A 24352-nucleotide genomic window follows, 5' to 3' on the forward strand; every position below is an offset into this window, starting at 1 on the left:
TCCAGAAGAGACAGTCTGTCTTGTTATACCTAGCATTTGAGAATTATCTATCATTATTTTTAATGAAAAAATTTCCTCATCTCCCCGCAAATTTTTTTTCAGGATAAAATAGAATTCCAGCTGAATGTTATGAAATTAAATTAGAGTTTGAATGAAGCTTTTGGTAAATCTCTAAAGTCAATTCATCATAGAATCACCTCAAAACTCAGTTAGTAATGGTAACTGCTGAACTAGACAGCCATTGTGAGTGAGTAAACAAAAGCAATTCATAACATCTTTCTAACAAAGGAGGAGGCTACAATGCTTGATAAGAAATGTACTCATTATCTTGCCCATGTAATTGTAACCCCTCTGTACAGTATTTTCACAATAAAAATAAAAAATAACATCTTTCTAGTATACTTGTGCTAAAAACAAGGATATAAATAAATTGAGATGTCTCAGGCACTGGTTACTTATTAAGATGATATTCATATGGTATAAGAGAATTTGGTTAAGTTACATGCCCTGGAAACTATATAATATGATTTTCATGTAGGGCTTACTGGTGATTTATTTTGAGAGAAAGATAGAAATAAAGAGACCAAATGGCTTAATATAGATAAAATGCTTATCAAAGGTATTCATCCTCCCTGGTGAACTTTTATCAGTAGCTGCAAAGCAAATAATTTGAAGCTTAAAATACCAGAGAAAGAGAAATTGTCTGTGCATACATTCACAGAGCAATCATCATATCTGACTCATCTTAATCTTTCTTAAAAACCTGGCTGATGGCCATCTTTATTATTTTTAAAGCCTCCAAAAAGCATTACCCTTTTTCAGAGGAAAATTAAAAATCTAGTTCTAATATTTTTGAGTGGTAGAAGAGCATATTTCTCTTAGAAATACTAAGAAATTAATTACATTTTTCCTCTATCAGCGTACTAACTTGTTAATCATTGAGAATGAGATGTGAACCAACAAAAACAGGAAAGGTACTTGTTCCAGATCATTCCATTAACTGGCTGACTCCATCAATCCAATAAGGTGTAAATTGACTAACTGTGCTAGATGATTAACACAAACAGAGTTATAGGAAGAAAGAGAAAAAAAATCACAGAAGAGGTTAAAGTCATCATTGAATCTGAAGCCAGCATTGACATGCAGAATTTTTGTTCACTATAATTTCTACAAAAACTACGTTTATCTCAGAAAAAGGATTCCAAAACATTGAAATTCTTGATTGTGTCACTCTAGTTCATGAATGAGAATGCTCACCTGGCTTTGTTTTAACTTCCATTCTACATACATTAATAGGAATATTAAAAAGTAATGAACATATTATGTTTTTGACAAACTAACACAACTGAATTATTGTTCTGAAATAAGACTGCACAGTGTCTGAACTAAAATTCCAAATTATATATTTCATAATATATTTGAAGAATTTAAGATCAGTGTTTATCAAATTTTCATAATATATTCACACTACAATCATATAAGATGGTAGAACTGAAAAGTTTTAAAGCATTGTTCAAAAATAACATTTCTTGTTATTTTGTCTATGGCTTACCCCCATAAAATGCAACTGGGGAGACTTAATGTACTGTGAGTCCAAAACTGCAGCTAGTACACCATCAAGAAATCCATGAAATTATTCTGAAGAATGATCACACCAAATTATTCTGGAATAATAAGGGGTATTTTTCTTCACCATAGATGCTATGATCATCATAGGTCTGAGTCAAGACATCCTTTCCTATTTGTGATACAGAATATCCTTAAATAAATTCTGCAACCTATATATATATATATATATATATATATATATATATATATATAATTTCCTCTGGATTTGGAATACAGAAATAGAGGATGCACTGATGACTACCACACATATAGAATCCAAATCTTGGAACAAAAAAGCCAAAAAAAAGTCTAAAAAATTGTCTAGCATGTGAAAGGCCAAAACAGGTGGATTGTCAGTTCATGAGTAAAATACTGTCATATCATGAACATAAGGAAATTTGAAAACTACTGCTCCAAATCAACTTGTATGAATGTGCTAGAGAAATTTGTTTTGGATTATTACACTCAGTTCTTTTATACATTGAATTCAAGAATTTAATTCAAGACATTCAGTTTTGTTTTCCTTTTGTCACATAATAAAATGGTTCCTTAACTTTTAATGTAACTGGAATAGCAATACAACAAAATAAAAACATACCTATTACCTCCGATAAGATAGTGTCATTTACAAAACAAAATAATGTATCTGTAAATAAATAACAAAGATGGAAAATGTGAAATGGGTCAAGTGTCTCAATCAAAATGATCCATTCTGTAAACCTGCCATTGTCTAAGATGAAAATGTGAAATGAGAAAATGTGGTATGAAGCAAGAGGTTTTTGTTTTGTTTTTGTTTTGTAAGTTCCCTGGACAACTGCAAAACTATGAAACATTCTGCATTTCTCTCAGTGACAGGACAGTCGACAATGCTGATATATATGTATTTTTTTGATTGAGCCATTTGACAAGCTAGATGGCAAATCACAGCTGAAGAGACAGCTGGTGTTGGGCATGACCCATCAGTCTTATGCCAGAGAACATGGTAAGCACTGCACGGAGATGTTCAAACACATGCTGATCGGGTTTATTATCTAGCATCGTATCAGAAAATAGCACAGGGTGTTTTCCTGAACTAAGAAAGTGCAAGTGTACATCATATCAGTGTTGGGTTGTCAGAAAGCAGTTTCCCTCAGTGGTTTGGCTAATGCTGACAACCAATTGAATATTTCATATATATTTAATATAAATGAGAAGAGAACATGGTGATATCCAGTTTAATTGATTTAATTATCATAATGATGGTTCAACTCCTCACATCGGTTTATTTTTTTTGAGCAATTGTAACTGAGTGAACACTAATCTCTGAGTCATAGAATACAAATATATAGGAAGAAAGGAAGAGGGAGAGGTTGGTATACAGTACACTTTATGCTAAAATACATAGTAATCTTTATTCACATTTTTATCAGTGATCTAGTGTGTTGAGTCTGTTGACCTTTTTTTCTAAAACAAAACACTAACTATAAGGAAATTTTAAGTAAAATCATTCAAGACTAGTTGAAATTCTCATGTTTAGGAAACTAAAGCCATTATCTAAAAGAATATACAGAATGAAAATAGAAAGCAATAAATATGGCTTAATACAATTTTATAAAGAAAATATAAAGCAATAAATATGGCTTAGTACAATTATAAGAAAATATAAAGCAATAAATATGGCTTAGTAAATTTATTCCAAATGTTTCAAAGCAAACATAGAAACAAATGCACTTTCTATTTCAAAGACATACCAAACAAGTTGTCATACACGGTCATTCATTGTCAAAAATAACAACACACTGAATCTTCCTTTGTGTCATATATGGATATAAAATATAATTGGATATAAGTACATGCATATATCATATTTTACTGGAGCATCACCATTTCATTTTATAGTAGAACTTCATTAACATTTTATTAATATATTTTAAGCAATGACTTGACATTAATACTATGTCGAATTTGTCATATGAAAGTGCTTGTGGCCAAGAGTCCAGTGGCTTATGCCTGTAATCCTAGATGCTCAGGAAACTGAGAGTCGAAAACTGTAATTCAAAGTCACCCTAGGCAGGAAACTCTGCTTGACTCTTATCTCTATTAAACTCCAAAAAGCTAAAATTGGAGCTGCTGTGGCTCAAGTGGTAGACTATTAGCCTTGAAGGAAAACATTGCTTGTGAATATTTAGTACAGTAATATAGAATTTAAGATGGAAATATTGTTTTATAAGTCTTAACAAGATGTACACATAAATGTGTTGAAAAATATATATCAATAATAAACAGAGTAGTACAATTAGCAATAATATGGTAACATTGATTCTTCATCCCTAGAAATTACTAATATATACTAAACATATGATTGATTTATACTTTGTGAATCTGTGAAAGAAATTAAATCTATGTGTACAATATAAAATCTATGATGTTTTGAAATGATGTTGGGATTTCTTAACACTTGTTAGAGCTTAGAGCTTATTTCTGTTTCTAGTGTCATTACTTCCAATTAGCTTATCACATTTACCATGCATGGAAATATTTCTCCAAAATTATACTACCAGAAAACCAGTAGTGGGGTTTGTAGAATAAGTGTCCATTTTATTTGGACTGAGACATACACAACTTTCATAAACAGCATTCTGGAAAATTATTTATATAACGTGATTCCCTTTGCCAGGCATTACATTGGAAGTGTTCTACACACATGTGAATGTGTGTAGAAGGCCACCCCTCTGCTAGTGAAAGATAATTTACAAGTTTGCATCTCCTTTTTACTAGTGTATGGGGTCATGATAGCAATCAAAATTAGTAAAGGTGACTATATTAAATAACAAAGCCAATTGTTTGCTTTGAGTACTGTTTTCTTATAATTATTGTTGATGTGATATTTGTTTTGAGTTTATATATATATATACATATTCATACATATTCATATATATGCATGGTGTCATACTCAAGCAGTATTAATTTAATCTCAAAACCATAATATTATGGAACTAAAAACATAGCTAGTGCAAAGCTTTAATCTTGAAAAAAATGTGTACTTAGAGTTTCAAATATACCTTCATTCATTTAGATTTGACTATTAAAACAATTTGCCGTTCTTGATTTACCATGTATTGTCTCTAATAGAGACTTTAATGTGAATATATATGTACAGATAAGCAGTTATTATTTTGAGACCTACTTGAAACATCATGCAAATAGGTCTATAAATATATAAATGTATTTTCCTAACATATGATTTGTATTTTCATGATAGAGCTATTGAAATCAGTAAATTTGAAGTTGAAACATTCCTACTACTCAATAATTTATAATTGTACTCAAATTTTGTGAATTTCTCAATATCTCTCCCTCAGAATTTTCCAATAATAGATTCAGTGTAAGACTAGACATTCGATTTGCTATTCACAAATTTTATCTAATTTGTATAAAATTATCATTCTTCTTTTATTTTCATACATTTTTATTGTAAAAATACTGTACAGAAGGGTTACAGTTACATGAGCAAGGTAATGAGTACATTTCCTATCAAGCACTGTTGCCTCCTCCTGTGTTTTTCACCTACCATCCCTTCACTCCCATCTCCACAACTGCATCTTCCCTCCCCCACTGAAATTGTAAAGTTCGTTTTCAACAGTCTTTTGTACATCTCATTGTTACAATGGGTTAACCTATATCCCTATTTAAGCATTTTGTTTTTCCCTTCCCCTCCCAAAATTAGAGAAGTGTATAAACAAGATGCAGGGCACCAACATCAAATACAGTGAAAACAAGGGTTATACCGTGGGGGGAGGAACATACAAAGAAACAAAAAAAAAATCACATGGTACATTACAAATACATTAGAAACAATAGCAAGCAAGAAAAAAACCACTTATGTCCCTATCTTGGGGTTGATTTCACTTAACATCATCTTATCTGGTCATATATACATAGCTTTTGACGTTTTCTGCTTGTCCTAGACATATATTAGTTATTGCATAATAAGGGAAAACATGGGACCTATGTTTCTTTGTGCCTGCTTACTTCACTTAATATACTTTTATCCCACTTTTGGGCATTTACCCAAGTGATCACAAACAAGACCATACTAAAGCTACCAGCACAATGGTGTTTATTGCAGCATTATTTACCATAGCTAAGATATGGAACCAACCCAGATGCCCCTCAGGAGATGAATGGATCAAGAAAAAGTGATATATATACACAATGGAATTCTATGCCTCCATCAGAAAGAATGACATTGCACCATTTGTTAGGAAATGGAAAGACTCAGTCATTCTTTAATCATCAAATCAAATATTTTAGGCAATAGGTCATTGATTTGTAGATTTTCTCTGGGTTTGGGAATGTCTGATTCCTCATTTTCATTTGAGTGTGCATTTTGGTCAATAATAAAATACAAATGCTCTATTTTAGATGAAATATATCGAGAGATTATGATATCAATGTTTTCTTAATTGTTGATATAAATTTTAATCACTAAAGTGAAATAGTCTAAATTTCTTTTTATTACTTGTGTAGTATCTAAGCAATGACAATACTTTATGACAATATATACTCTATCCATCACCAACATGTCATCCACTAGGTTCAACGTTCATGTCTGCCATACTTCAGTACCATTGTGATTTTTCCATCTGTCTTACTTGATAATCTGATGAAAGAAGATATGCCCCTTCTCTTTTGCTTATGTGTTTTTGTAGTGAAGATACAGGAATTTGGCTTTATTTGAAGGATTAAAATCCATTAATATCCTTATTCATATTCATGTTCAAATTTTCCTTAACTAGAGACTATTAGTCCAATCACTGTACTTGTAATTCCAGTGTACATTTTATTATCAACACCAAAGGAAGCTCGAAACTTATTTATTAACTCCTTTTGATGCACTCATGTGACATATATTTATATTAAAAAGATAATACAATATACTGGAGTAATAACGATGTTATCACAACTTGATATGATGCATCAACACCAACACATACAAAAGTTTCATTAAATCCATGAATATTAAAAATGTGAAACATTTCTTAGAAGCTACCAGCAAGATTGCTCCTTCCCCAAGTCCAATGAAACTTTAAGGGGAAAAAAAGGGATGACACATAAAATGCAACTAAAATAATAATTTTAGTACAAAAATATTGACTAGTAATAAGATGATGGAAGATGGTTCTAAATTTTCTTGGAATATTATATTGGGAATATTCAAATTAAGATTAGGAATATAAATATCATTCAAATAAAATTTATCACTATCTCATCAATAGAATACAGAAACTTGAGTCTTAGCTAGTTCATAAACTCATCTTACCTAATCATATTGTATTAAAATTTGCCTATTTTTCCTCCCATGGTACCTGAACTATTGTAACACTTGTTCACGTTCAATGAATAACCAAGAAAGAAAAAAAATTACAAAGGTCAAATTAGTACTAGAGAGAAAAAACAAACAAATAGAATATCCAGGGTATAGTTCTACTTAGGAAGATCTTCACCTTTAAGTAGAAGATGCTATAGTACTCTGATTATAGTTAGTGTTGAATCACAAGGGGTTGGCTATTTCTATACACACCCTAAAGGGTCTTGTTCTCTAAATGAGGGAAAGTTGGTACAATGGAAAAATAAAGCATGCATATGTGGCCTCAAATCACATTATTGTTAATAAAAGAATAAAATGTACTATGTACGAGCTGAAATACCAATTTTTCAAAGATAATTAAAATTTTATCTTGCTTGAAAATAAAGAAAAGTAGCACTGCCGAAAGAAGAGTTTTCAGTATAGCAAGTACATGGATGACTAAACCTCTAAAGTAGGTTTTAGAAGAACAAATATTTCCTATTGTTTGTAATTTGAGTAGAGAGCCCTGCAAAGCTAATATAAATTCAATTATTACTCGAAACCATTTTATCAAAAAAGAACATACTGAATTCAAATCCAATAATTCTTTTAATTATATTTTTCAGCAAAGATCACAATCCTATTCTCCTGTGAAAAAGCATACTTCAAAATACTTTCTAAACAATTCATTTCTGCCCATCTATCTTTTGTAGCATCCTGCCATACCATTAGTAACCAGTGCATCTTTTTATAATTTTTACTTTTCAACTTCTCTACTGCTGTCAGGTTAGTAACAATTTCAACAAGTGTATTACTACGGTATAATACAAATCATACAGTTTTACCCATCTGCCTAGATGTTAAACTACTGCTACATATTTTAGCTTATGGCCATAATAATATATTTTATATAATGAAATTTCAGAATATTCTAAATGATGTGACCATAATATGTAATTCTGCTGATTACAGTGGTCTAATTTAGTACTTTTTAAATACAATGCTTCATTACTCATTCATATTCTCTTGAAATGGAATCAGAAAAAATGAACACCGATCAGATGATTATTAATCAGTTTAATAAAAGAAATTCACATTATCATACTTCCATCTAATAATAGGGGGTTAAGATTGATCCATATATAGCAGCACTTTTAGTTTAGATAGTTTAGTAAAAGCAGAAGAAAGCAAAAGAAGCTAGAAGGTAAAATATATAAATAAATGAAGTGTGCCTCAATTATTCTACTTTACATTTCATTGGACACTTGAAAGATAAAACAGGTGTAGGCAATACATTACATTTTTATAATATTGATGTATCATTTTTATTAAAATTTAAAACATACCAAAATACTGTTAATCACTGTTAGCTATCATGAAATAATTTCCTCTTTAACATAGTCCTAAATTTATTGATAGCATTTTTTGCTGATAATTTATGTAATAAATTTAACTTATAGATTACTGTAAATACTACACATTAACACACCCAACCTTAAAGTATTCTTTAAGAAGTTCTGGTTGGACAGTTGTAAATACTGTTTTAAATTTATTCAGAAGGTATCCAAACTAGCTGCACGTATCTGGTGAGAAACAAAAAATTTCAAATGTTATCAGTCTATGCAGATGATAATTTTTTTATTTTTTTAGTATCTGTTTATTAGCCGAAAAATGAAATGCTATAAACCTAGATGGACTAAATTTCACACCAATAATTTATACCTTTTAAAGATAATCAAGTATTCCCAGCAGGTTGATATTTGAATATTTTATGATTTGATTCAGATGAAAATTTTTGTTTCTTAATTTAGTATCCTGCTTATTAACTTAATAATGAAGCATTATCAATTTATAAGGACTAACTTTCAGCTTAATAATTAATTTTTTTTCAAAGATATTCAAGCATTCTCAGCAATCAATGGAATGAAATCTAAATTCTTACTGCATAGTCTTTTCTTCTTTTGTTCTCACAAATGGACAGGCTTGAGATCTGTCACTGACACTCTGAAATTTATCAGAGCAAAAGAGATCATGACACTTCCCTATCAAATTAATGGTGTGCACTACACTGACTTTGAGGCAAGGTGTCTATAAACAATTTCCTTATGTTTTCTCTGCCAATCTGGGAGTTGATATAGCAGAGAGGATCTTGTAACAATGTACTAGTAAAAGAACAATGCACAAGGAAATCTAAAGAAAAGTAGTTTAGACAAATACTAGCATTCTTTAAAAATTGTTCTCTTTATTATTGATGGGGCAATTAGTTACTTAATAGGAGAGGAAAGACAATAGGAAGAAAGTCAGGTCCATTGACATTTTGTCTGGATTAAACTGTAGCATTTATCTTCTAACAAAAACTGAATGAAGAGGTTTATTGTTAAGTACTTAGGATACCAATAGAATTCTGTAAAAATCCCTTTAAAGATCTTCAAATTATTTTACTCCTCATTTTACCTAGTAATTCTAAATTTTTATATATAATCACAATTACAGAATTATTGTTCACAAATACCAGTAAAGATGTATTACATCCTATAAAACATAAGGTAACGTCTCATTTTTCAGTTCTACATTTCTTTCTTAATAACAAATATTGCAGAGTTCAGGGGGGGAAAAAACAACAACAAAAAAGAAACTTTCCTTGGATGGTAAAGAAAGTGGAGAATATAGGTCTACATATCCTGGGTTGAAAATTTCATATCACAAGTGATAAATTGGTGCCAACAAGTTGGAAAAAAGAAAAGAAAAGCTCATAACTCACAATATTGGGAGTTATAAATGTGGGGGAAAAAGTGATATTTACCTCTAGGTTTTGACCAGATTCAAAGCATAAAGAGAACAAAGAATCTTTGGAAACATATAGCAGAATAATCTGTCTTCCCCAAGTTTTTACTTCAGGAAAAAGCAGTTAACCATAGCCTAATCTGTTGTGGCATTGTTAATGCCTAATGACCAGGGAAAAGGAAATATCCAACTGCAGACTTCACTATGCATCCTATCCATCCTGAGGCAGGCTAAGAGTCTGAAAAATGCCTGCAAAATTCATTGCCCAGAGACAAAGGCTCTCTCCAGACCGAGATCTAATTGCAGAATGCATTTTCTCCTCACAGTTGTATTCTATAGTACTAATTGTTTATCAACAGAAGTTCCTTTCAGCTACTTTGCCTTTCGCTAATTATCAAAAACATAGCACATACTAAAAGGAAAAACAAAACCAATAAGCAAGAGCAAGCCTTTGAACCAGACATGGTAGGGATATTAGAATTACCATACCAGGAGTTTAAAACAACAATAAATTACATGAGATGGGTTCTAAAAAGTGAGAGCTGCTAAACCATGAGAACAGATAAAGTTGAATAGCGTAAAGTACTTAATTAATTAAAGTCACAAAATGTAAAATAATTAGTAACAGAAAAGCTTGAAATATGGAAAAAGAAGGGCAGTATGGAAGAAGGTAGGCAAAATGTCAACGGAGAGATTCAATTCTAAGAAAGGGCCTAAATGGAATGAAGTCAGAATCACTACAAGACAAATAAACAATGCCACTTGCAATCTTATTAGATTTCAGACAGATCAGAAAAGGATTTCTTACCTTAAAATGTATCAGTAGCAACTACCCAAACTGAAAAGCAGTGAAATCAATGGCTGAGAATAAGCAAAGGAGTGAAAGAACAGGGACCTGGCTCAGCCCTGTAATCCTAGTTACTCAGGGGATGCACAACAGGAGAATTTTGGTCCAAGGCTAGTGCAACAAAAAGGTAGTGAAATCAGATCTCAATGACTATTAAAGCAAGTGGGCCAGGCTGGCACTAAATAACTAAAGCCAAATAACTAAAGCCAAAGTGGCTGAAGAATGGCTGAAATGTAGAAGTTGCCAATGAAACACTTAAGGCACCGAGTATAAACCTCGGGTGGTGGGGATAAAAAAAGATAAGGAGAGACAGAGACAGAGATAGAGAGAGAAAGAGACAGAGAGAGAGTGAGAAAATGTAATAGATGTGATATATCAAGTCCTGAAAGAAAAAAGACAAAAGAATACAGTGGGTGTGTAAAAGAATAACGACTAACTAAGACTCGACACTGAGCTCTGAGGATCGAAGTTAAAAGCCAGCTGGGGTAGGAAAGACTCTGCGACCCCTGTTTTTGTTAAGTTACCAAAAATGCAAGCACTGGAGCTATGACTTAAGTGGTAGAGTGCTGTCCTTGAGAAAAAAAAAATCCCGGGGACTGAGTCCTGAGTTCATGTCCCGGGACTGGCACCAAAAATAAATAAATAATTTAATTTAATTTAATTTAAATAAAAGAAGGAGTAACAACTGAGAACTTCTCTAAGTTATTGTTAGAGATTAAGCTACCAATCCTGGAACCTTACAGAAAATTAAATATGGAACTGCTACTATAACAACAACAATAATGATAATAATAATAATTGAGCCATAAGGAAGAAAGAAATTATATCATTTATAGAAAACTAGTTGGAACTGGAAAATATCATGTTATATGAAGTAAGTTATCTTCAGGAAAAGGTTTCACTTTTTTCATATGTAGATTCTAGAACTAAAAGAAAATCTTACGTGTAAAATTATAGGAACATGTGTATTTACTGAACACTCACAATCTCACAACACATACGTGGAGATTTCAGCAGAGGAAAATAATGTTGGAGAGCATGAAGTGTACTGAATTTTTTTCATCTGTGAATGAAAATGGAAAAATAAAACAGTAAGAGCTGTTAAATAAGAGAGAGGAGTTAGACTAAAAAAATTGCATATAAACAAGAGGGTTAACCTAGTTCTAACATTACATATATGTGTGAAATATAGTGAAATCCGTTAGAAAAATCAGCATACACTAGAAAAATTGAATGACAATAATGTAAAAAAAGATCCTGTTCATATTGTGAACACTAGTGAGAGAGTGAATGCAGAGGGTCAAAGATGTTATGCCATGTGCTTGGCTGTTGCAAATAGTGGAGCAATGAACATGGATGTGCACTTGTCTTTATGTTATCCTAGCTTTTGATGTCCTGGGTAGATATCCAGGAGTGGTATGGCTAGGTATAGGCTTTGAGGAAACTCCAGACTGCTATTCAGATTGATTGTACTAGTTTACATTCCCACCAACAGAGCAATAAGGTTCCTTTTCCCCCATATCCTACCAACATTTGTTGTTTGACTTCAGGACATTGGCCAAGCTAACTGTAGTCTGATGAAATATCAGAGCTGCTTTGGTTTGCATTTCTTTTTCTGGCCAGGGATGATGAGCATTTCCTATGTGTTCCTCTGCCATTCTTACCTCTTCTGAGAAGTCTCTCCTTAGTTCCTTTGCCAATTTAGTGGTAGATATATTCAATTTGGGAGGTGTTAGTTTCCTGAGTCCTTGTATATATGTTTACATTTCTTTCATGTTTTCAGCTTATCATAACTGACCTAGGAAAGTGAAGATGTCTTCTCTTAAATTATGTAATATCCATCAAAACTTCTTCAAAAGCTTGGTATAAATAATAATGAAACAAAATGCAGGTGTCAGCTGAGTTGCAAAACAGTCCCTACTTCTGGAATTACTAAATGCAAAAATGACTAAATGACTAGTGAGAAGGAACATACAAAGGATCAAGATTTACATATAGCTTTTTTTAATCTTTTTATATCCTTCTCGCTAAATCCCAACTATAATACTATCTAATATGAAAATACTCCATTCAATTTTTAATAAAGAATGTAAATTTCATGTTGTATTAAGATATAGAAATCAATTTCAAATTTTTACTGATTTTAATAGAGAAATATAACATCAGAAGTAGTATTTAATTTGTTCACAAATTAAGTAATACTTTGTAGTGAGGAGGAGGAAAAAATTTTACCAGTATCAAAGGGGAAAAATAAATTCAGTGATTTTTAACAATCCTTGGAACAAGCACTTGGGTGTCAGGAACTTTATCATCTAACTGGTCAATTTTACTGACTTGTCTCTCAGAAGCATAGTGTAATGCTAATATCATTTTTAATCTTAAGCAACAGAAATTCAACATTGACTAGTTTAAGACAAAATATATACTGGTTTATGCATTTTGGTGTTTACTGACACATAAATAAATTGAAGGGAAGAAACTGGCTTCAAGGTTCTTATAGTTGAATACCACCAATATTTATTCTAATTTATCTTCGTTAACATACATTCAGTCATTCCTATTCTATATTAGATCTTCATCAGTAGTTACATATATAGGCAACATGAGGTAGTATTTAGAGGAAGCCTATAGACAGTGAAAACTTAGCTATTATAATCCCACTATTAGGCAGTAAAACTAAAATTATTTCTCCAATATCCACTTCAAAATGATCATGAAATAAGTCTTTATTCACTCAGGTTGTTACTTACAGGAGTGAACAACCCTAGAAACAAAAATAAATGATAAGAGGTCCCATGGTTTCCCTTATTTGCAATAATTAGTATATGTCTAGAATACTTTAGCAGATGAGCAGAATAGCCCAATAGCTATGTATATATGACCTTATAAAATACCAGTAAGGGGGCTAGGAAGGTGGCTCAGTGGTAGAGCACTTGCCTTGCATGCATGAGGCCCTGGGCTCGATTCCTCAGCACCACATAATCAAAAAGAGAAAAAAGCCAGAAGTGGCGCTGTGGTGCAAGTGGTAGAGCTCTAGTCTTGAGCTGAAGAGCTGAGGGACAGCACCCAGGCCCAAAGTTGAGGCCCTATGACCAGACCCCCCCCCCAAAATAAAAAATACCTATAAGGGAAAAACACATGGACACAAGAGTTTTTTCTTTGTTGTTGTTTTTAATGTATTGCGTGGTTTTTTTTTGTTTCCTTTGTATGTTTTTCCCCCTATGGTTTATCACCTGTTGTCACTGTATTTGATTTTGGTACCCTGGTATAGTATATACGTTTATTTGAATTAGGGAATGGAAGGGGAACAGCAGAATGGTGAGACAAAGTATAAGGGGGAACCAATGCAAAACAATATACACAAAACAATATGTTGGAAATGATCTGTTAAACTGGGGGGAGGGAAAGTAGTAGAAAAATGAGGGTAGGGGTAACAAGTTTGACAAGAAATGTACTCATTAACTGATGTAAATAACTGTAATCCCTCTGTATACACTTTTATAATAAAATTAAAAATTCAAAAAATTTCAATACTTATTTAGCATGAATGTGAATTACACCCACTTCTGCACAAAGACAAGATGAAGCTATGTAAGATATTAGAGCCATTTTACAGAAATAATAAAAGATTAAGGAAATTCCTCAAAGTGAAAAAAAATCAGGAGTTTCTGAAGAATGAGTACCTTTTACTGTAGCAGTTACTAGAAAAGACTATTGTACGATTAGAACAAGAAATGTCCAACTGATGAACGGCTGGCTACCAGAAATGTGAGGAAAATATTGGTAAAATCATAAAGCTTTAGGACTTTGAGCATTTAGTAAATACCTTTAAATACGTGTATGTATTTGAGAGAGAGACAGACAGACAGACAGATGGGCAGACAGACAGACAAGAAAGGAAAGGGATGGTAGGAGACAGAGTTAGAGATGGAAGGAGGAGTAGAGGAAAGAAGGGAAGAAATCAAGGAAAGGGAAGAGAAAAGAAATGAAAAAATAAAGGACCCGAATTAGCACCTTTTATCACAGTGTTAATTATTTATGTTTTAAATAATATAAATATTACCAGGATTTTTGTGCCTCTCAAAATATGAAGTGATTTTATTTTCTTGGAGAAAAATGCTTTCTTGGTGTTTGAGCAATTCTTAGTATGATCTGTTCAAATGATGCTACAGTAAAACGTACTTTTAACTTGAAGTTTCTAAATCTGCTTGATAATACTAATCAACCAAACTGCTCCTAGTATTTTTGGAATGTGGAAGAAAGCTGCATTTCTCTACTACACATGGATGGCCAGAGGGAGAGAGTTTATGTGTCTTTGTGAAAAACTATATATGTATATATATACAGTCAATCTTGTAGAGGCAACTGTTGACAGGAAGGATGGACAAGCCATCTTTTTCAGTAACCATCCATCCCATACCTTCCGTAGGGAAGTCAGTGACCCATATTCTATTCTTTCCTATTTAATGACTTGGACTCAGATGGAACTCAGATCAATTACCTTCTGAATTCATTTTTAAAAGCTCATATTCCAGAGATTTTGAAAAATTTGAACTCTAAGAAACTTCAGCATGGTAGTTAAGATAAATCTATGTCAATTAAAAAAAAACGTTTAGGTAATCAGTGAAAGCTTTTACTGGGGAAATGTTGGCATGTCTTAGAATTTGTTACAACAACAAAGAAAAACGTAAAAAATAACACTACTCTGGGAAAGGAAAATGTTAGATACATAAAGAGAGCATTAAAAGTACCTAAACAAAAGTAAATGTTCCTTTAATTGCAACCACAAAAGCGGACTTGTAAATCAGACTAGCAGTAAACAACTACAACAAATGTATGTGCCAATACGTAATACGAAGACTTAGTTTACAGACCCACAGAGATTGTAGCATTGAGTAGAAGGACAGCCACACTGCCTCATTTGGAACTGTTTAGGAGGCAGAATCACATGCATGAATCCAAAAGTGACTCTCAATTCCAAACCCACTGGTTAATTTAAAATTAGATTTTGTGATTTTTTGCATTTTGTCCTTTTTTTTCATCATGATGAACAACTTGATTTGTTCTCAGCTGTGATATTTTCAACTTATAAGATGTATCTTTACAACTAGTGCTAGTGGTTCACACTTTCATTCCTAGGTATTCAGGAACTTGAGATCAAGTTCAAAGCCAGCCCAGGCAGGAACATTCATGAGATTTTTACCTCAAATTAACCATAGAAAACACTGTTATGTGAAGGAGTGGCTCAAGTGGTAGATAGACAGCCTTGAGAAGAAAAAGCTAAGGAACAATGCCCTGACCCTGAATTAAAGTTCTATTACTATTGTAAAAACAATAACAAAAAAATCTGTAAGGACTCTTTCATTTATATAGAGTTATTATGAATATACGACATGACTTCATATTTTAATGTCATTAACGTATGTATGGGTAAGGATATGGTAACGTATAGTGTCAGCTATTATGTATGAATGTATAAAGACTTAAAACACAATATGACTTAATATAAGCCTTGGTTATACATCATGAAGTGGCTAAAACAAATTGACTGAAATTTTTCTTAGAAGCATCTATACTCAAATCCAAATTGCACAATTGTAGGTTAGTTGGCACAGTTAGTGAAACTCTATGAGCCAAATTCCTTACATGTAAAGTCATAAAAATGTATTATATAGGCTATTATAAAAATTCAGCAAGAAAATCTGTTTCGTGTCTACCCTAAATCATTGTATTCAATGGTCATCAATCACTCCAAAGTTGGGCCACCGCAACTCTTTTAATTATATTTTTTAATTTAAAGAAAATATCTACATTCTTTGTCAATAAATTTTCAACAATTGCCCATGGTAAAATAACATTGTTACAATAACAAATATCATATTTTTAAGTCAAAAATAGAGTTAACACTGTCATTTTTGTATCTCGATTTCAAAAGGAAAAAATAATGCGCTGCATAGGTTTGCTTTTTGTGGCTATATTAATATTTTAAAATATGTTTTAACAAATTTTAATTAAGTTTTCTTTGACTGGTTTCTATGTTTGAATCTCTCCAATGTGAATCAAATTTTGGAAACCTGGGCTGGATGTAGCTCTGTGGCAAAACGCTTGCCTAGCTAGTGCAACATCCTGGGTTTGATCCACAGTACCAAAAAAGAAAAGACAAAAAAAAAGACTCTTAAAACAAAACAAACAGACAAACACACTTTGGAAACCCAAAACACAAGTTTTATTGTGCGGACTGAATTAAGGGCCATGGAACTACTGTTCTTGAGGATTTTGTTGAAGACTAGTACTCTACTACTTTAGGCACAGCAATACGGAAGGCTTTTTTTTTTTTTTTTAATGTGTGTCGTTAAACATGAGTCTCATGGACTTTCCTGCTCTAGCTGGCTTCTAACTGCTATCCTCAGATCTCCACCTCCTCAACAGCTAGGAATACAAGCCTAAGTGACCTGTGCCCTCGATATTGTTAATAACTAAGACTCATCTAACTGATCACGGTAAACAGAGTGGTTTCTTTAGTAAGATTGTTGAGCTCCATCATAATTACAATATCAGAATTTGGGCTTTATTCAAAGAAATGTTTTTGGTTTTTTGTTCATCTCTTGTTAAGGAGAAAATACAACAAACTCCAACATACCAAAAGTTACTGAGATATCATTTATAACAATTAGAGAAAATAACATAGGCGATAGTTTTATTATGAACATTTAATATGTGATGAAGTGCTTGTGTAACTGAGAAAGGGATCATCTTAAAATAAGAGTTTAGATTCATATACATTCAGAACACCTGGTTATTTAAATTATAAATACTATTATTTTAAACTACTCTAAGAATTGAACTCAAGTAATGGAACTCCTGTTAAAGTTTGAAAACTTTGTTATTAATCTAAAGTGACATATATATATATATATATATATATATATATTTGAAATATATGTTTAAATACATCCAGGAATGGTACCACCAAATTTTACTTTGTACCAACTTTCTCGGGACTTTCTCCAGATTCCTTGTGATCTCTAGGGAACAAGCTTTACTTCAAGGCTTGCTGGAGGAAAGATCCTATGTAAAAAACAAATGAAGGTAACTGCTTGTCTTTTATAGTCTCCTAACACCTCATTCCTTATCTTCTTCTTATACTAATGTAACTAATGCCTTCTTGTCAAATTTCTGCTGATATGGAAGTACACACAATTTGTAATAAGATTTCTGTTATAGCTTATTAATCTTCTCTTAATATTTGTATTTCCCAGAAAACATAATGGACAAAAAGAAATGACTACCAGTTTATAAAGATACACTTTAATGGAATGTGAAATTTTAAATTTTACATTTTAGGTTATATCTCCTCTTCCTTTGTCAGGTATGTGCGAAGCCGTTTGATTGTAGATCTGAATTATATCCTTGTGGGACTGCCAATTAAGTACATCTAGAATAAGACTATAAAATAGCCATTTATAAAAGTCATTATTTTAGTATTTTAAAATCAACTGTTTTCCATGAATTAAGACATGTAATGCTATTCAAATTCTAAATGATATTGAAAGGGAACCCATCTATCATTATTATCATATTACAAAGAATGCTGGAAACAACTGATAATATTTTCATTCCCCTAACTAAATATATGGAACAATTTGCTTGCTGTCATTTCATGGTTTTCTGAAGAATTTTATGATAAAATTATATAAAAGGTCAAAATCAGTGTGTGGTAAATGTATTATTTTCATCATTGTAGTAATGAGATACAGGAAATACTTTGTGTGCACATTAAGAAGGAAAACAACTAGCAAATAAATGACAATGAAAAAGTATTTACTTAATTCCTGAAGGTAAGTTTAAAATCCATTTAAATGGAACATACATTAAAAATACTTAAGTAAATGCCAGTTTGAACAAAGTTAAAAGTTTATGAATGCCATACTTATTAATCAATAGAATATAACTTTTTCCAGACTAATTCAGTCATTACCAGCAACAGTTCTTAAACCATTTTTCAGTGAGTTGTATAGGATCTTTATGAATCTATACAAGCTTTAAAAGTTTTAGGCTAATATAATTAAATAATGTCCATCATTGATAAAATAAAAATCAATTAAAACTGGACATTTTTCACTCGTTTCTCCAACTAAAATTCATGAGAATTATGAAGATTTAAAAATAAAAGCATATAGTATAACCAACACAAACAGTTGATTTTACTCCTTATATGATTGAAAATTTCATTGTATTGTTTTTAAAACTTATCTGAACATTGAAATTATATAAGCAGGCCTATGAAGAATCGGATCTGAGAACATCAAATATTTATAGTCGCCTTATAAGAAATGAGTCTCTAAGTTCTGAAATAAATAATACCTATTTGTGTATGTTCATACTGTATTTACTGTGCTACTATAATTAGCCTTCCCACTCTTCATAAGAGGCAACTGAACTATCAACGCAGAGAAGATATGTGCCATTCTACTGGGGTGAGGTGGAATTTCAATGTTGTTTTGATTTGGATTTATTTTTTGGCCAGAGAGGTTAAACATTTCTTCATGTGGTAGAATTACATTGTTTATTTATTCTTTAAGTTGCATCATCTTTTGTATTTAAAATATAGCCTGAATGTCTCTTATTTCCACATAGTACTCTAGGTGACAGAATGGCTAATTCTCTATGGGGACAATAGATCGACGAGTTCTCTTACCTTTAATTGATATTGTGTAAAAATAAATATTTGACTTTTTACTCCCTTACCAATGGTGTGTGCAACTTTCCAGTCTCTTACATTTCTTCTCTTTCTCATACCCTGGGGTAAACCCTATAACGTGTAAAATGACATCATGATGAGAGAAAACTGTATGTAAAACTTCTCATAATCCCTGAGCCAGTGGCTCACGCCTGCAATCCTAGCTACTCAGGAGGCTGAGCTCTGAGGATCGCCATTCAAAGCCAGCCTGGACAGGAACGTCGATGAGACTCGTCTTCAATTAACCACCAGAGAACTGAAAGTGGCCCTGTGGCTTAAGTGGTAAATCGCTTACCTTGAGCTGAAGAAGTCAGGGACAATACCCAGGCCCAGAGTTCAAGCCCCATGACTGCCCAAACAAACAAAAAAAAAACCTTCTTTTAAGTAAATACATTGGGTTGTATGCAAGTGGTTACAAATGTTATTAACTGAAATATGGTAGATTCAAGGGAGACCTCAAGTAGTTCATTCCTTAGAAAGGCAAAGTCAAAATTCAACAAAATAAAAGACAAGTAAGTGGGTAATTGAAAGGAATGGGGTGGGATCAATGGGAAAGGGGTGAATGAATGAAGAGGAGAAGAGAGGGAGAATACAGTCAAGAATCCAATGAGGATCTTACAAAATTAAGAAGAGTGAGGGGAGATGATAGGAGAAGTTTGGGTGAAAACGTTGGAAGGGGTGACATTGATCAAGATATATTGTATCCATGATGTCTTTGTCAAATGGCAGACAGAAATATCAACAACAACAAAAAAAAACACTTTTTTTAACATTTCAAAAGAAACTTTCTTAGAATGCCACCCTTGTGACCAGTGGAAAATTACTAGATCCTGGGCAATTCAAGAAATTTAATAAAAGATCTTATTTCTTCCTCTGATTTGGAGCAGACTAATCTCTCTGTATGAGTGTGAGCCATCACACACCATTCTACATCCTGTCCCCAGATCCATACGCTCTCCTTGGAAACAAGCCCCCATTAACTCTCTTATGTGAGTGGTCCACTGTGTTTCAGACTTTATTTCTATGATTATGAGAAGAGAGATTCCCTCAAAATTTGCACCACTTTGGCTTTCTGCCTTCATTCCAAGTGATATGGAAAGCCAGTGAGTAGCTTAGGGTAGACATGGTCAGATTCTACTTAAGTTTACTCTGAATTGGCTTCAGGAATGTTTTTTATGTATAATAAAAAAGAATATTGGGCTCTTACAATCATTTAGGCTATTAAAAATGGCTCAGACCAACAAGATAGCAGTTTGAACAATGAGAAGTGACAAAATATAGAATAACCTTACAATGTGGAATTGTCAGGATTTTTTTGACAATGTGAAAGATGGACAGCATATAGTAAAGACTAACTCTGATTTTTCGCCTAGCACTGAAAAGATTTTAGTTTCCATACGGATGCAAGTCTGACCATGGAAGAAGTTAGAGGTCGACTTGGAGTGAAGAGCAGGATTTGCATTCAATTTTAGACAGACTTCAGGAACTTCTTAAAAACATTGTCATGACTGAGCTATAATATAGGTAGATAAGTTAATGTTATTCTGCACTTGAAGATTATTGCATAACAGTAAATGATCAAGCTATATCACTTTGTCTATAATTGAGGTGTTTTTAATTTTACTTGGTACACAGAACAATGAGCAAATACAGTCTTTTCCCCCAATTTTACTAGTGATTAAAGTAATTATAATCACTCTATGATCGGAACATATGTGTCACACTGTGATACATAGATCATAGGGTATCTAAGTTTTAAAACACTAGGAGGGCTCCGAGGGTACTTACTGAAAGCAAGAAGCTAGAGCAGACAAATAATTACTGCAAGTAGTTCTATAATAAAGAGTTCATCTGTACTTTAAAACCCAGAGTTGGTTTAAGGTACAGAGCTATGTCAAGACTGAGTTGGTTCCAGGCTTACTGAATGCAGAAGAATATTTATTGAATCACTATAACTCAAGGGGTTACTCTGAACCCTTGCAGAGCTGAAACCAAGGAAACAAGTGGAATTAATAACCTTGGATCTTCTATAGCATACTCTGACTGGCCTGATATCAAAAAGAATGTTGAAATGTTTTATAAGGTATTTTTTTTGTCAATGTTGAGGCTTCAACTAAGGGCATGGACATTGTTCCTGAGACTCATTGTGCTGAATGCTAGTGCTCTACAACTTGAGCCACAGCTCTGCTTCTGATTTTTAAGTGGTTAATTGGAGATAAGAGTCTCATGGGGACTTTTCAGCCCTGGCCTGCTTTGAACCACAATCCTCAGATCACAGTTTCCTGAGTAGCTAGTATTACAGGAATGAGCCACCAATGCCAAGCTAGGCCTGACTTCTTTGTTACCTATTTTTGATGCAATGATGTCTCTGTACCTTGGTGATTTAATTTGGTGAGTGACTAGATGACAAAATATTATTAAGGTAAATAAGTTATTTATCAATTTTACCCCACCGTTTTTGGCTAGAGAAGTATTGGTTTGCAAGCACAAACAAGAGGCAGTCACTCTGCCTCAGTCATTGAACTGTAAGTAGAGCAAACTGCTACATTGCAGGATGGAGTCATTTAGGCCAAGTTGCTGTTCTATACTACTGGTATATAGGTAATTTAGATCAGAGCACATTATAATTGCTACAGACATTTAAGATAGATGTTCATAAAATACTAATTCAGGGTTCAGGAGTGAAGTCCAGAAAGATATACATATCATTTTCTCTACTTGAAATCATAAAATGCCTGCACATACACCAAGGGGTACTATTTTTTTTAAGTCTAAGTACAAAGTACTAAGTACTGTAGTGTGACTGAATATTCTCATATTATCAAGATAAATCTATACAGGAAATTCAAACTTAAGTAACTAATGATATAAGCAAAAAAATGCATTGGAAATGAAAACACTGGTGAGAAGATAAAATAGTACCAAGTGACAAATGCTTGCTTAAGTAAGAAACCCCAGATTTGCGTTCTGGATTTAGCAAATCAAAGTCATCATTGATTATGATCAGGGAAAATATCTGACAAAAGGAGGATGTTGAAACAGTGCATATTATAAAACATGCTAAGAAATTTTACCCAAAACTAAGAGATCTTATCATTAAAAATTATCATCTTAAATTGTAACATACTTAGGAAAGTACAATACATAGCTCTAAATTATAAAACATAATTATGCCTTATAAAACATAGTTTACAAAGCTGAAATAGTACACATAGTAAAAAAAATGTTTGGTGGCAAATATTGACTGCAATTACTTTTCCAAATATATATTTGAGAGAAATGCTCAGGTTCAGGCTTAGAATAGGAATAAAAGTCAAGAAGAGGAGAAAAATGGAGGAACTACATAAGAAGGTAGTATAAAAATTACAGAATACATCTGTTGTTTTTAGAGTTCTTGATTTTAGCCATTCTAACTGGAGTGAGGTGGTATCTCAATGTTGTTTTGATTTGCATTTCTTTTATGGCTAGGGAGGTTGAGCATTTCTTCATGTGTCTATTGGCCATCCTTCTTTCTTCTTCAGAGAAGTTTCTCTTTAAGTCTTTAGCCCACTTATTTATTGGGCAGTTGTTTCTTTGAATATTTGTTGTTGGGGAATTAAATTTTTTGAGTTCCAAGTATATTTTAGATATGAGACCTTTGTCCGTTGTATGGCTAGTGAAGATCTTCTCCCCATCCATGGGCTTTCTATTGATCTTGCTAGCTATGTCCTTTGCCATGTAGAAGCTCTGCAACTTCATGCAAACCCATTTGTCCAACCTTTCTTTGATTTGTTGTGTTTCTGGGTCTCTATTCAGAAAATTTTGGCCTGTACCAAAGAGACCTAGAGTTTCTCCTATTCCATCCTGTAATGTTTTCAGAGTGTCTGCTTTGACTCCGAGGTCGTTGATCCATTTGGAGTTGATTCTGGTGCAGGGTGATATATAAGGATCTAGCTTTAGTTTTCTACAAGTAGTCAACCAATTTTGCCAGCACCATTTACTGAAAAGGCTGTCTTTCTTCCATTCTATTGTTTTAGCTCCCTTATTGAAGATTAGATGGCTATAGGTCTGTGGGTTCATTTCTGGGTTTTCAATTCTATTCCATTGGTCCTGAGGTCTGTTCTTGTGCCAGTACCAAGCTGTTTTGATTACTATGGCTTTATAGTAGAGTTTGAAATTTGGTATTGATATTCCTCCAGCACTGTTATTTCTATTGAGGATCGTTTTTGCTGTTCGGGGTCTCTAAAAACAACAGATGCTGGAGGGGATGTGGACAGAAGGGAACCTTACTGCATTGTTGGTGGGAGTGTAAACTTGTTCAACCACTTTGGAAAGCAGTAAGGAAGTTCCTCAAAAGACTCCACATAGAGCTCCCCTATGACCCAGCAATCCCACTTTTGGGCATTTAACCCAAACAAGACCACACTAAAGCTACCAGCACAACTATGTTTATTGCAGCATTATTTACCATAGCTAAGATATGGAACCAACCCACATGTCCCTCAGTAGATGAATGGATCAAGAAAATGTGGTATATATACACCATAGCATTCTATGCCTCCATCAGAAAGAATGACATTGCCCCATTTGTTAGGAAATGGAAAGACTTGGAAAAATTATATTAAGTGAAGTAAGCCAGGCCCAAAGAAACATAGGTCCCATGGTTTCTGTTATTTACAATATCTAGTATATGTCTGAGTCAAGCAGAAAAGGTCAAATAAGGTGATGTTAAGGAAACGAACCCTAAGTTATGTATTCAAATGTTCTTTTTCTTTCATGCGATTGTTTCTAACACATTTATAAGATGATTTCTTTGTTGCCTTGTATATCCCTCCCCCACAGTATAACCCCTTCTTTCACTGTATTTGATGTTGGTATAATTTGTGGAGGGCAAGGGGAAAAACAAATCGTCTAAATAGGGATGCAGGTGGACCCATTGCAACAATGAGATGAACCAGTCGTTATGTCGAAAAATGAACTTTACAACTTTGGTGTGGGGAGGGTAGCGGGAGGATTGGGTGGGGGGGCGGGGGGAGGATGGGAAGGGATGGGAAGGGGAAACAAA

This window comes from Dipodomys ordii, unplaced genomic scaffold, assembly GCF_000151885.1.
Source record: "Dipodomys ordii isolate 6190 unplaced genomic scaffold, Dord_2.0 Scaffold8, whole genome shotgun sequence".
Classification (NCBI taxonomy): domain Eukaryota; kingdom Metazoa; phylum Chordata; class Mammalia; order Rodentia; family Heteromyidae; genus Dipodomys; species Dipodomys ordii.